The sequence below is a fragment of the Rhinolophus ferrumequinum genome, chromosome 20 (assembly GCF_004115265.2).
Source record: "Rhinolophus ferrumequinum isolate MPI-CBG mRhiFer1 chromosome 20, mRhiFer1_v1.p, whole genome shotgun sequence".
Classification (NCBI taxonomy): Eukaryota; Metazoa; Chordata; class Mammalia; order Chiroptera; family Rhinolophidae; genus Rhinolophus; species Rhinolophus ferrumequinum.
In genome coordinates this window covers 33,434,698-33,450,953 of record NC_046303.1, presented here as the reverse complement: position 1 = coordinate 33,450,953, position 16,256 = coordinate 33,434,698, and the positions used below count along the sequence as shown (strand labels likewise).

Genomic DNA, 16,256 nt, shown 5'->3' with positions numbered 1-16,256 from the left:
GCCATCTAACTTTCTTTGTCCTTTTTCTAAAAAGACAAACACATAAAAAACTCAGATTCCCTAGCAAGTGTCCAAATACAACTAATTCAAAAATTCAGTAAAAAAACAGATAAAAAATTTCAACTACCTTTTACCTCTCTACCTTCATTATGGATTCCTTCTGAGCCACATTCTAAGGAAATTCCAAATTTTCCAGTTGCCTTTAGCTGCATCCATCTCAGCCATCTCTCATCTTGCTCCCAATTAAACAACTAAGGAAATAAAAGGATCTGGGTTTTCTTCCTCACCCTTTGATGGTAAGGGAAACTACTGACATTGGAAGTGCTGAGCATATGGATGTTAAGCTTATTAATGCTAGATGGTGCTAGCCCCGTTTCCTCTGATTTATTCCACAGATTTTTATTATTTCTTGCTTCTTACACATTGATGTTAACCTAGTGCCTTTTTCTAATGCAGGTCTTCAGGACCTCAGACATTTTGAATTTTCTTTTTTTTGTGGGAGCTGTCCTGTGCATTGTACGATATTTAACAGTACGCATGACCTCTACCTATTAGATGCCAGTAGCAACACCCTTCTCCAGTGTGACAAAGAAAATGTGTCCGGATATTGCCAAATATCCCCTCAGAGATAAAAGACTCGCAAGTCCCCACTTTAAGACCACTGCTGTAATGGGATCCTGGGAGACAAATGCTGGTCGAACAGTGCTCGTGGAATCCAGGTTCAAAGACTTAAATGAGTAGAAGGAGTAGATAGGAGTAGAAGAAATAGCTCTGAAAGTTTATGATTTCTTCAACTCTAAAAATCGTATTGCCCTTTCTCTTGATTCAAGAGTGCCCTAGTGAAAGAAAACTGGACACATAACCTGTGCCCCCAAAGTAGGAACACAGAGTGGCATGGCTGGACCTGGGATGAGGAGGAAGCTGAATCATGTAGCTGCCTGCTCTACCTCCGCCTCTTCCTCCTCCACTACCATCCCCCCACCCGCCACCACCCTGTTGCCACTTCCCTGGGCTCAAGTCCTTCAGGATCAAAGAGACGCGGCTGAGGGTTTGTTGATAAAAGCATCATCTACTGAGTCAATTATACATCATAAGGTGTCTTCCAGCCGTCATGAAGCCAAGCAGCATTTCTGCTCAGTGGTTTAAAACAAAAATCTATTTTCTGTAATGATGTTCCGACTTTTCAATCTGAAGAGCACGATTTTCCCACCACAATGAATGCGCTCAAGGCATCACGGTGGCCAGGAATTGAGAATGCTCATCCATGCAACCTACTCTTGAGGAACTTCAAGGGTTTTCAAGATGTGCTACGGTTGAAATTTCTCCCAGCTTTTATGACTAAAAACTACTGTTAAGTCTTAGCATGCAATTTTAAACCTGTCTAGTAACACATACATCGCTTTGCAATGCTTAGTCAAACTTCAAAGTGATTTAAGAATTATCCTAGAGCTGCGTTTTCATGACAAACATGGTATTTTGCTTCTTCAAGACTCAGACCTTAGCTAGAACAACAAAGAATCAAATGTCAAACAATTTTCTTAACCATGTAAAACCAGGACCAAAAATTCAGTCTTCCCTAGAGTGGCGCTTTTCCCCCACGCCATGCCTCAGACTCTCTGGAATCTGAACTAAGAACCAGTGGCTACACGCTGGGGTGGAGCACACACCAAAAGCCTCATGCAGAGCCAGTGCTGTGAGGACCATGACAGCCCCAGGGTTGTGGAGGTTATGAGCGAGGTTATGTGTGGAGATGAGGGCAGACACTCAGAGGCAATTCCCTGGTGCAAGACCGACCATGGACACTCCTTCCAGACTCCTGAATCCAGAACCCCTGTCCCAGGAGGCGGAGTGTGTAAAGATTCTATGAGGACCCTGTTCCCTTACAATAAAATCCCTTCTTCCTGAGCTCGCGTCAGTGGCTCTTTATAACTTCCAATCCTAACACTAAGCCTACTGACTAGGGCATGAACTACCCCTCTGGTTCTCATTTTCTGGTCATAAAATGTCATTTAAAAATCTATCTTCTTGTGAGGGAGGGGGGAATGGGCGATTATTATTTAATGAGTACAGTTTCCATTTAGGATGATACGAGTCCTGCAGATGGAGAGTGGTGACGGCTGCACAACAACGTGGATGTATTTAACGCCACTAAATTGTACATTTGAAAATGATTAAAATGGTAAATATTACATTATGTATATTTTACCACTAAAAAAAAAAGTTAAAATAAATCTGCCTTCTTGAAAAAAGTATGATTGAAATACTATTACGTTGGAGCAAAAGTGCGGTTTTTGCAATTATTTTTAACCTCTCATACCGTAATTACTTTTGCACCAACCTAATAGCCTGTCAATAGAGGATTAGAAGCTTCTAGTCCTCAACCTTAAGTAAAACTAGATAGCTGAAGACTTTCCCTTACAGAATATGTATATAAAGTTACCTTCCAAACTCTCCTGAAACTCAGCAATGTATTTTGAGACTGTATCTAGGAATATTGAAAATGCCCCCTTTACAAAAAGTAAACAATTGTATGAAGAAGATACAAATAAATGGAAGTACACACCCTGCTAATGGATAGAAAGAATTAATATTGTTAAAATGTCCATACTAACCAAAGCAATCTATAGATTCAATGCAATCCCTATCAAAATACCAATGGCATTTTTCACAGAACTAGAACAAATAATCCTACAATTTATATGGAAACACAAAAGACTCCAAATCGCCACAGCAATCTTGACAAAGAGGAGCAAAGTTGGAGGTATCACTCTACATGATATCAAACTATACTACAAGGCTATAGTAATCAAAACAGCATGGTACTGGCATAAGAGCAGGCACATAGATCAATGAAATAGAATAAAGAGCCCAGAAATAAAACCACATCTATGTGGTCAATTAATCTATGAGAAAGGAGGCAAAAATATATGATGGGGGTAAAGGCAGTCTCTTCAATAAATGGTATTGGGAAAACTGGACACATACATGACAAAAAAAATGAAACCAGACCACCTTCTTACTATTTACAAGAACAAACTCAAAATGGATTAAAGACTTAAATGTAAGACCAAACATCATAAAACTCTTAGAAGAAAATATCGGCAGTAAACTCTTTGACATTGCTCTTAGTAATCTTTTTTTGGATCTATCTCCTTGGGCAAGGGAAACAAAAAGAAAAAATAAACAAATTTTTTTTTGGACTACATCAAACTAAAAAGTTTTTGTACAGCAAGGGAAACCACCAACAAGATGAAAAGACAACCTACCAAATGGGAGAAGACAACCTCCAATGATATATCCTATAAGGGGTTAATATCCAAAATTTATAAAGAACTCATACAACTTAATACTGAAAAAGACAACCCAATTAACAAATGGGCAGAGGATCTGAATAGACATTTCTCCAAAGAGGACATACAGATGGCCAATAGACATATGAAAAGATGTTCAACTCCACTAATCATTAAAGAAATGCAAATAAAAACCACAATAAGATATCACCTCACACCTGTCAGAATGGCTATCATCAATAAATTAACAAACAACAAGTGTTGGCGAGGATGTGGAGAAAAGGGAACCCTCGTGCACTGCTGGTGGGATTGCAGATTGGTGCAGCCACTATGGAAAATAGTATGGAGGTTCCTCAAAAAATTGAAAATAGAACTACCTTATGACCCAGCAACTCCACATCTGGATATTTATCCTAAGAAATCCAAACACTAATTCCAAAAGATACATGCATCCCTATGTTCACTGAAGCATTATTTGCAATAGCCAAGACATGGAAGCAAACTAAGTGCCCATCAATAGACGACTGGATAAAGAAGTGGTACATATATACAATGGAGTATTACTCAGCCATCAAAAAAAAATGAAATCTTACCATTTGCAACAACATGGATGGACTTAGAGGGTATTATGCTAAGTGAAATAAGTCGGACTGAGAAAGACAAACGCCATATGATTTCACTTATATGTGGAATCTAAATAACAAAATAAAGGAACAAACAAAACAGAAACAGACTCAGAGAGAACAAACTAATGGTCGCCAGATGGGAAAAGAATTGGGGGGATGGGTGAAAAAGGTGAAGAGATTAAGAAGTACAAATTGTTACAAAATAGTCGTGGGGGATGTAAAGTATAGCATAGGGAATATAGTCAATAATATTGTAGTAACTATGGTGCCAGGTGGGAATTAGACCTATGGGTAGGGGGAGGGTGGAATCACTTTGTAAATTATATAAATGTCTAACCACTATACTTTACACCTGAAACTAATATAAAATACTGAATCTAAATGGTAATTGAAAAATTTAAAAACTGGGGAAAAAGTAAACAATTGTAGACTCTGAAGTGACTTTGTTTTTCAAAAATTCCTCACCACCACCACTCCTTTATTTTTATCACTACTTACCACCTTTAGCATCTTTATAAACAGATGCAATTAAGGGCAAAATACACGTGTACCTACATGAAGAAGAACCTGGAGGGGCGGTGTGGGGAATGTGAGGAGGAAATGAAGACCACAATGTCCTAAACTGATTACCATTCATCCATATGTTTAAAGAAGTCAGCTCATATTTTAATAACAGGACCAGAGTTTCTCTTGGTGTAACCTTGTACGCTTAAAATTAATTATAACATTGTATGACAACTATAATTGAAAACTGAATTTTTAAGAAGTTTCTGTAACCAGATAATGGGAACAGGATATACCACGTGTAATAATGCCAACAATAAAAACCAATGAATTTTACAACCTGTGAAAACAGACCAAAAACTCTTGTTTGCAGGTCAGGTATAACAACTCTTTTATCCATATTTTTCTATTATAAGACCAAAAGCTGATTGCAAGGTGAGTTTACCTTATGTTTCCCACAAGAGACAACATATAAAGAAAACAAACAAATGGATGTTTGTTTAGGTTTGGGGGCAACAGGTCAACTATTTAAGATAAAGCATACTGAAGTTGTAGCTTTTACCAATTTTGGAGCCAAAATCATTTTAATTTATATTACTCCTTTGAACTTTCAGGTGTGTTTTTTTCCTTCTCTTTTTCCCTTTAACTTACTCTCTTCTTTCTGTCTAGTCTAGAGATAACTCTCTCAAAACCAGAAGTTTTTTTCCATACTAATTTTGATCTTTTAGTGATATTTTAAAACTAAAAAATAACTTATTTCTTTTATTTGACCTCTTCCAATTTTTTTGGTCATTTTCTATTCAATTTATCTATATGCTTTCAGACTTTTTTTCTTCCTATATACATTTTTTCTTTTTTCATTTTATTTTTCATCTACGTGAACTCCTGCTTGCCTTTCACTATTACTACCTCCAACCTTTCCCTCCATAAACTGTAAGTTTAAAAGAGTGAAATTTTATATCTAACCAAAACATAATAAAGTTGATTTTGTTTCTTCAACAGACATGACATAAGGCCTTCTCTTATCTATCATGAATAGCCAAACTGTATACTGAAGTAAACATTTTATTATCTATAATTCTGTAATTGCAGGCATAGTCAGTATTCATCATAACTGTTAATAAGGATTACAATAATGGATAAACATTGAAATATTTTCTCAATAACAAAGTATTAAATTACGAGTTTTAGTGTTAAGTGTATTTTGTCATATTCTAATTCTTTGAACATAGGACTTAATGCACAAAAGAGATGACACCTTTCTATTAACAAGGCTTTCTTATTAACTGCACTGCTCAATTCCTCAGTTATACAAGTTAACAAAAAGACTTCCCTATTAATGTCAAGAAAAAAACAATTAAAAAATTAGACATCTCATATGGCAGTTTTCTTTTTCAGTGATAATTAAGAATTGCCTGCTCAATATATGGAATGTTCACTAACTCAGCAGATGAAAAACGGCACATGGAATCAAAATGTCAATTACATTGTTTTGGGCAGCACCAGAAACTTGGAGCATGTTACAAATGCTCAGATTTCTAGAGCAGCATCTCAGAGAACACACAAGAAAAGAAGGGGTTTCATTTGATTTTGCCTTTATTGGTCATTATTCTCGTCTTCTCTGTAATGATTTGATGCTTCTGAATGCCCTACATCCTCATGCTGAGTTGGCCAAAATGGATGGTAGAAATACTTACAAACATGTCAGAAACAAATGATTCACATTAAGCACCTTCTAGATAGTAAATGGGGTTTAAAGTAATTCACTCTTGATTGGACAGGTTCTGCTTGGCAAAAAGTGGGCTTGTAAATTCTGTTTATCTTCTCCCACTATTGCTTTTTATTTTAGTCATCAATGGAGTGAAACTGCATCTTCAATTTTTCAATGGTCTGAACCTTTCTGAAAATCTCATGCTTTGGAATGAAGGTCTTCACTTAATTTCTCAAGTATTAATATTTTGAGGTTGGGTGGTTGTATCAACAATGAGAACATAATCCATTTTCAGCTAGGTAGGACAGTCAAATAAGCCACAATATGTTTCTAAATGAAAGATATTCAAAGGAATACATATCACTGCATATTTTCAGTATGATTATGTAACAAGATGCCACTTCAAAGGTAACTTCGTTTGGATTACATGTGCAAAAAGGTCAGGGCTATGTTTTCTGTAGGAATTTTTACTTTTACTTTTTGGAAGCCGTTAAAGGGCCAAAAATTCTTTCTGTTTAGAGGTTTCTGTAAAGATGAAAACACATAAAGAAACATTCAATAATAAATATTTGTGTTTTAAATACAGCAGTACTCTTGCTATAATATAGGTATTCCTTCACTGCAAACTATGGCTTTAAGATTGTCTCAATAACAAAAATATATTTCTAAAGAAGCTTTATGTCTGGATAATCTATAAAATGGCTTTTAAATTGTTTCCCACATTTTAAAACAAATTGGTTGTCAACAGAGATAAACGCTCAACTACGTCCTGTAATTAAAACAGCCCAAGAAAACAGGTTAAAAGATGTCAAGATTTTCTAAAATGTTCAAGGTTTCCTGAAACATTTAATCTCCAGATGTCTCAATATCAATCATTTAGGGTCTAACAATGTGGGCTAGTTCTCAGTATAAAACTGATTAATAAAAACAATCTGCTTGCACTCACATAGTGGCCTCATTCTGGACTATTCAGAAAGTGATGAGGGTCTTCACGAACAGATCCTCCATTTCCCTCCCTGACTCAGCCTCTGGTCACTGAGTCTTTCTGAAAATCGAAATAGCAAATACACTGCATCTGTAGTTTGAACTTCACTTCCTTCACTTCCTGCCCCAGTTGTTAGATTGCACGGAGACACTACAAAGACCAGTGAATTGTAACAGAACTGCCTTAAATAGAGAGGTAAGGATGTATTTATTTATAGTTCAGGGCCAAAGCTACTTCCTTGGATTGTGAACATCTTAAGACCAAAAAGCATCTAATCCAGTGCAGAGTCTAATGGTTTATCCATAATACCATTAATTAATTAAAAACAGAAAGGAAAGAATGATTTCTGAGTGTTGATGATGAGAAAACCAAAGCTCCCTGAAACCCTCAGTTTGGACCAAGGTCATTTGATATTCTTAGCCTGAGCAGGGCTGCAAAGAGAAACCAGGAAGTGCTGAGTCATCGTGAGCCTAAGTGACACCATCGTCAGCACTTCTGGTGCCAGATTCAGAGGTGAGTGTACTTCCTTTGACCTGCCATTCTTCCTTTTGTCACTGGCCCCGGGTAGGTAATGGAACACTCACTGCCACCCAGTTGAGGAGCAACATGAACAAATAACAAAGAACATTATTATTCAACAGTCCCCGTTCCGTGTGCATTTGTCTCTACATATGGCTATTAGAACAAACTGTTAAAAAAAAATAAATGAAAACACATATACATTGGCATTTCACATATACATCTGTCAGAATTTAGCGATCGATTATACTTCTAGTTTCTGGTAACAGAAGATAGTTTTCCTCCTCAAACAATCAGCATGCCTTGGTCAGCATGCAGTTATTGCGCATTTAATTCCCAAACAGGTCTTACTGAAACAGTCATATTCCAATGAGCTTTGCATGGCTAAAACTCTTGTAATGCTAGATGGAAAACTCTACAATAAGGGAAATAACACCTGGAGTAACCTTGAACAGGTCATTTAAATTTTCTGTGTCTGTTTATTTACAAAACTGGAATAACAATCTTCCCCCAGCCTCCCGTTACTGCTGTTGCTGTGACAATAACTATATTAATAGCACTTAAAAAGTGCTCTGTCATGCAAAAATGAATGACATTCATTACCTAGTTAAAAACAAAATAAAACAAAATCTCTCATCTTAGGCTAGCTGCCGTGTATTTCCAATAATTTCATTGGATTTGTATGTTTGCGTTGTCACCCAGTTTAGAGTTCACACAAGCCAATAAACCTGGGAACACTAACAGTAGTCCATGGACAGTATTCAATAGTGCTCGGCTATATAAAAGTATACTTTTATAAAAGGCAACTCTATAGAGAAATATCACAATCATGCTTTATCAAGGAAAAAGAAGGTTTGAAGTGACACAAAAAATTCGTACTCAGCATTTTCCTGCAGAATCTCCACAGGTCTCCAAATACCTCATTCAAAGAAAGCCAATTTTTTTCTCAATCACCAACAATTAATTTTTAAAATCCTATTTAATATTATAATTGTGGTAATTGAAGAAAATAGAATCAGCAAGCATTACTTTTTGCAATACTTTATTGCACTGTAGTAAATTATTCAGTTATATTATGGAATAAATAAGCAATGACAGCTAGCCAGGAATTCAACTGCATTTACTAAGTTGTATTTACTAGAGTCCCAGATCCAGATTTAGTAGTGGCTTTCGGGCAATAGTTTCAGTCCCTTTACCATCTTTGTACACCTAGATGACACAGATGTAACTGAAAACATTTATGGTCTCCCTACTGTGTACCAAAACAAAACAGAAGATGGCTCCCTGGCCCTTGACTCTCAAAAGAAAGAACAGAGTAGGGTGATTTCAAGAGCATTAAGTCTTGAGATTAAATGTGGAAATGATTCTAGCACCTGAATATGGCAGAAGATGGAAAAGAATTCAAGATGACAACGTAACTTTATCCAACAGCAGTTTCCATGAACAGTTTCCATGTCCCCAGTGCCCATGTCTTGCAACTATGTACTTACCACCTGGTATGATGTCTGCCTAGGGCTTGTTATCTATAGGAGAACTAGGCAGACCTGATAAGATTACCGCTGGACGTAATCATTTTGTCCAAGGGAATAAGAGATGTATGTAACATTAGAATTTGAAGAGCACTTCAACTGGTTGAGCTACCCATTCCATGAACACAATCACTCTCCTTCAATCAAAACATTTCATGTAGTTGAGTGGTTATAGCAAGGAGGAGAGAGGTACCTAAATATCTACCAAGTGTCAAGCGCATAACAGGAACCTAAATTCGGAAACATCATTTAATATGTCCTAATTCTACACATGAAGAAACTGAAACTTCGCAGTAACAAGCATAACATGGCCAAGCATACCATCATGCAGTAGAAGAGAAGGTGAACCCACGTTGATAACCTCCACTCTAGGTTATCAATAATACCCAAGGGTCAATAAAAAATCATGTGTTTGTATTTACAAGGTCTCATGTACCTTCAAACTTTTTGTATAAAATTTCATGCTCAAACTTTTTAATTTAAGATGCCAGCCAGCACAGTACCTTTCCCAACACCACCATTTGCTACATTACTGAACTGTGGTTTATTAATGTGTTCATGATTTACCCTACAGACATTAAGCCTCTGGCTCAATCATTTTCAATAACATGTGTAAAGTTGATGCCAACCCACACTCAGCAGACTATATTGTCATACTAACTGACTGATCAGAACTTCTATCTCAGAAGTGAAGTACACATATGAGTATGTAAGATAAATGCCCAGCAGTAGGGCTGCAGACTTCTGATGGGGAGCAATTTTTTTCTCTGCAAACTACAACTGAATTCCCAACCTTGGTCTACGTACCCATGGTCTAAAAACTTTTTTCGCCCTTCCAGCCGTGGCCAAGAATGCACTTGCAATTCACAGTAATTTATGATTTGAGGTTCTATTTCTATATAAAAATGGGATAATTTTTAAGGACCTCAAAACCCTTCAAATCATGTTAGGTAGTAATCTACCCCTGCCAAAATCTTTACTGGAATTACTAAGAAAATAACTGTGAAAAGGAGACGGAGGTGAAAATCAAGCTGGTAGAAAATTTGGGAGGAAAAGAAAAAGAGAATCAATCCTATATAACACTGCTTGCCTCAAAAAAAAAAAAAAAAAGAAAAAAGAAAAAAAGAAAAAAAAAATGCACCAAAGCTTTCTTCATTCGAGCTGTTGGTTTTGTTCCCTGACTGCTCTCCCACATATCTAAGTGCAGTGAGTACATTCCCAACTCCTACTGCCAAGTTAAAATGAAAACGTTCTCAGTCTAGAAATGATTGAGGTGGTTTTCTTTAATCAAATTAGAGCAGCCAAATGTTCCTTTCAAAGGTAACTGTCTACTCTGCAGCTGTATGCAAACTACCACATCAAATGTGAGGGAAAAATAGCAATAGAACTGTGTCCTTACAGTACAGTGCTGGCTGCAGACAGAGATGGAGAAACAAAAGGATCAGTACAGCTAAGAATGACATTCACATTGAGCTTCCAGAAATATGCTGACTTCACAGACTGTGAACAATGTACTGAAACTCCCAGTATATAATTAGCTATTTTGGGGAGGGGAGGAATATGGGGGGAAATTCCCCCTTAAAAACAGCTAAGAAGCAATAGATACCTTGATGAGCCTCAATGAGAAACATTAAATGACTGGCTGAGACTTCACACACATACAAATCTCACAGACCTTGCGTTTTCATTTTCTGTCTCCATCAAAAACATGCCACACTGAGTAATCTTGAATATCCAACAAGCTTCAATTAAACTTGTAATGATTCAATTACATGAAGAATTTATTCTTTTAAATCATCAGGCATGGGAAATTCCTGCAAAGAATTAATAGTGGGCTTATTTTTTCAGTTTGTTTCTCCTAAGAAAAAAATCAATGGTTAACATTCCCAATATGATGTCAAATTAATTACTGTATGTTATGGGTTTGTACCAGCTATGGCTTTAGGGATGGTATATTAATAGTATGGAAACCTAGAATGACAACGAATTTAAATAGTCAGGTGCAACAGGCAATGGAAGAATGAGATAATATTCTTTCTACATTTATAGCTCCTTTCCAGATGACTATAATGTCCCCTAAGTTAAGGAATGTAGCAAAAATAGGGAAGAAGTCTATCTCACATGATCCCCATACTTCTCCAGAGCAGCTGGTTCTTAACTTTTTTGCAGCTGGTAAAATTTACAGACTACTTCCTCCAATCACAGTCCCTTTGACATACCCAAATTTAAAGACTGCTGCATAAAAACAGCAACAACAAGACATCTCCTGCAGGTTATAAGCAATTCTGAGGCCACTACCTTAAGCTCCACCCTTTGACTCCCACTCAGGAAAAGAAAACTAAACTGCAAGTTATAATGACATTTTAATTATTCAAAAATTTAATTTAAGAAATGTATCAGATGGACTTCCAGGTTAAAATGGCAGACCTATCACAAACATTTGCCTCCAGTTTTTCTCAGGTACTGCACTGCTGAAGTAAAAGAAACAAACTCTTTAGTACAGAAGGGTATCACCAAAAAAATGGGAGTCTCATGATTGTTCTAAATGACTGAAAACAAACAAGAGACAGTGGTCTCCAAAGTGGAGAACACAGAATCCAAGAGGTGTAGTAAGAAAATACCTTCTATTTATAGCATTGTTAATCTCTTCATTTCAAAATCACTATTTTCGTATATTTTAATATATATGTATATAATTGTTATAAGTCAGTGAATTATCAGTCGCATGCTTAAATATTTTTAATGTAAGGCAGGCCACTGCCTCAGAACAAGCTGTGAAGAACAATCTGTGGAGAGGAAGCAAGAGCTGGACTGAGTCATAGGCACAATGGAGAAAGGGAGAGAGAAATGCAGCGCAAGCAGGGGAATCAACTGAAGGTCTGTACAAGGTAACTGCACCAGTAAGCGTCCCCACTGCCATCCCCATACAGAGGACCTTGTGGGTAAAAATGATAGTATTTGGGGGTTCTTCCACATCCTGATAGTTTCACCCTTCATTCAAAAGTAAAGCCTGATAAAGGATACTCTCACCCCAAGAATCCCTATTCCAAATAAGCTTCCCAGAAATTTTACTCACAAATTAGATCTCTCATAGCAGGGAAGAAAAAGTCCTATTTAACAGCCATAGCAACTACTCAATTTTTATAAAAACTAATGGATATATAAGGCAGTAAGAGAATAAGAGGGTTCAGACATACCCACCTGCCATAAACAACTAAGAACTGGACAAATACATGAAATAACTGTTTTCAGATACTGGACTACAGGTAGTACAGGACTGTGATCTCTGAGAGAAGGGAAACAACGAGGGGAGCCCTAAACTGCCCTGGCTTTCTGCTTGGAGGCAACTTACAGACCACAGGCACAAATTCCCTGTGAGGTCTATAGACTCACTGAGTTGAGTAGGTACCGTAGAGTTGAGAAAGCAAGGAAGCTAAAGTGACTAAAATTTGTGAGACAAAGTATTGAAGAAAAAGCTACCGAGAAATAAGAGCTTCAGAAATCACATGGGGTCTATTTAGTCCTTGTCTGAATATCAACTTGCACATGTGGACTGCACAAGGCCAGGCGGAAAAAAAAACTGCTTTGAGGAAAGAACAATTACCAGGAAGTAAACTGAATGAATCTTAGAGCTCATACAGGGCAAGACATCTTTCTAGTTCCTAGCAGCCAAAGAAGAGAGACCATAAAAGATTAATGCCTTAGTAGTGGGCCTAACTTTTCCCCAAGGAAAGCCTACATTAGATCCCTTCCCATCAAAACATACAAACAAACAAAAACACACAACAACAACAAAAACGGAAAATAAAATAAGCCTTGGAAGGATCAAACAAGTAACTTCACTGCCCATCAGAACAAAGTCCAACACTCTTTGAAGAAATAGAAAACAAATCTATCAGTCAGCAATGTAACATTCACAATGTTTGTCATCCAATAAAAAAAAATGTTAGACATGCAGACATACGGAAAAATGTAGCACATAACCAGGAGAAAAATCAGTCAATAGAAGTAGATCCAGCAATGGCAGAGATTATGGAGTAGCAGACAAAGACATTAGAGCAACTATTACATTAATATGCTCAAAGACTTAGAGGAAAACATGAACATAATGAGGGAGAAAATGAGAAATATTAAAAATGAATCAAATGGAACATGTACCAAGACAGACCCTAGGGACTAAAACAAGTCTTACTAAATTTAAAAAGGATTAAAATCAAATGGAGTTGTTCCCTAATCACAACAGAATTAGACAGAAAGGTATTTGAAAAATTCTGTACATATTTGGAAATTAAAAAACACAAATCAAAATAACTCATAACTCTAAGAAGAAATCACCAAAATGAGGCTAAAATAGTTTGAATCCAATGAAATGGAAGCACAATATATCAATATCCGTGGGAAGCAAATAAAATTTATTTGCTTATATTAAAAGAGAATTCCAAAATCAATGAACTAAGTTTCTATTTTTTTTGTACATAACAACCACAAATCTTTAATCCCATGAATTAAATTTTATAGGGATTGAAGGGAAAATGAGTGTGATATGGAACAATCTGAGAAAACATTTGTAGGTGGTGCTTGAGATGAGTATTAAAAGAGGAGGTATGGATAGCTAGAGTAAAAGAAGTTCAAATTTCTAAATAAATATGGAACACTTAACGAATTTGTGTGTCATCCTTGTACAGGGGCCATGCTGATCTTCTCTGTATCGTTCCAATTTTAGAATATGTGCTGTCAAAACAAGCACACGAAGCTTCTACTTTAAGAAGCTAGAAATAAGAGTATCTTAAACCCAAAGTAAGTAGGAAAAGGAAATAAAAATAAAAGTAAACGTCAATGGAATAGACAATAGACAAATGATAGAGGAAATTAATGAAACCAAAAACTGGCTTACCATCAAAGACATGAACAAAACTCTTTCCTGCATTATGAAGGGAAAAAAAGGCAGAACATACAAACTACGAATATCAAGAATGAAGGAGACACCACTACAGATTCTACAGACATTAAAAAGATAAGAAAATAAAGATAAAGAATTTATACCAATAAACTGAAAAGCCTACATGAAATACACAAATTCTTTAAAAAACACAAATTACAAAAAGTGATTTAACCTATATGGCCCCATGTCCATTAAGGAAACAGAGCTTGTAGTTAAAAATGTTCCTGTAAAGAATATGCTAAGCCCAGATGACTACAATGGTAAATTTTATCAATGTGTAAGAAGGAAATAACACTCATGAAGCAAGAAATCTTTCAGAGAGATGGGAACACTTATCAACTCATTTTATGAGGACAACATTACCTCAATACCCAAACCTGAGACATTATGAAAAAAAGAAAATTAAAGAACAATATCCTTCATGAATATAAATATAAAAATTCTTAGCAAAATTTGAACAGGCACAATTGCAAAAACAATTTTGAAAAAGAAGAACAAAGTTGGAAAATTTACACTGCCTGATTTCAAGCCATATCGTACATCTATAATAACAAAATATCATGGCATTGGCAAAAGGGAAGACATATAAATCAATGGAACAGAACAGAAAGTCCAGAAATTAGACCCAAATTGATATGGCTGATTGATTTTTGGCAATGGTGCCAAGGAAATTCAAAATAATGAAAGCATACTCGGTTCAACAAATGATGCTAGAACAGCTGGATATCCATATAGAAAAAAAATGAACCTTGACTCTTATCTCAAGTCACACACAAAGATTTAACTTGAATATACTGTAGACTTAACAGTAAAGCAAAAACTATAAAACTCTAGAATAAAACATTAAAAATTCTACATGCCTTTGGGGTAAGCAATGATTTCTTAGATAAGATACACAAAAAGCACAGACCATCAAAGAAAAATATGATAAATTAGACTTCGAAAAAATTAAAATCTTCTCTTTGAGAGACACTTAAGAAAATAAAAAAGCAAGCCAAAGACCTGGAGAAAATATCTGTAATACATGTATTTGACAAAGACTGTTCCAGAACATATAAATAACTCTTACAATAAGATAACCCAGTTTTAAATATGGTCAAAATATTTGAATAGATAACTTCCAAAAAGAAGGTAGAGAATGGCCAATAAGCAAAGGAAAAGATGTTCAACAATATTAGTCATTAGGTAAATGCAAATTAAAACCACAATATGTTATCAGTTCATACCTAAAATAGAATGGCTATAATTAAAAAGGCTGACAATACCAAATGTTGAGTAAGATGCAAACCAAAAGAAACTTTCATACATTGCTGGTAGAAATGTAAAATGGTATGACCAGTGGAAAAGTTCAGCAGTTTCTTTAAAAATTAAACACACATTTTCCAGCAAACCACTTGAAATGAAAGCATGTCATATCAACACAAAGACCTGTACGTGAATGTTCACAACAGTGTCATTCATAATAACCCCAAACTGGAAGCAACACAAATAATAACCATCAACAGGTAAATGATTAAATATACTGTGGCAAACCCATATAATGGGAAAAAATGAACTACTGAAACAGTCAAAAACATGAATGAATCTCAAAAATACTATCTGTGAAAGCCAGATACAAAAGAATACCATACGGTTTGATACCATGTATATATATGAAACTCTAGAAAGGACAAATACAGTCTATAATGACAGAGAGATTAGTGGTTGCCAGGAGTCCAGGTTAAGGGGAGGAGATTGATTGCAAAGGGGCCTGAAGGAACTTTTTGGATAATAGAAATGTTTTATATCTTGACTACAGTTATGTGAGTGTATAAAATGTCAGAACTCATTAAAAACACACTTTTACTGTATATAAATTTTATCTCAGTAGACTTGATTTTTAAAAAAGCAAAAGGATAAGAACAGGGCCAGAGGTATCACACTCCCTGAATTCAAATTATAGTATAAAGTGACAATAAAACAGCATGGTATTGGCAGAAAAACAGACACATAGACCAGTGGAACAGAATTAGAACCCAGAAACAAATCCATATATACATATATATATATATATATAGGCAAATAATTTTCAACCAAGGAACCAAAAACATACAACGAAAAAAAAGACCGCTTCTTCAAAAAAGCAAAAGAATATCTAAACATCACCAGGC

The 16,256-nt window shown here is 35.8% G+C and overlaps 1 protein-coding gene and 1 non-coding gene across 9 annotated transcripts in view; both read right to left on the bottom strand.

Annotated features, from left to right (window-relative positions):
- CDK6 (cyclin dependent kinase 6) overlaps positions 1–16,256 on the bottom strand; it is a 226,415-nt gene that overhangs the window by 190,467 nt on the left and 19,692 nt on the right. The gene's annotated exons all lie outside the window — the stretch shown is intronic.
- On the bottom strand, positions 13,805–13,911 carry LOC117012576 (U6 spliceosomal RNA). Its single transcript, XR_004421185.1, has one exon. It is a non-coding gene; the product is annotated as a U6 spliceosomal RNA (small nuclear RNA).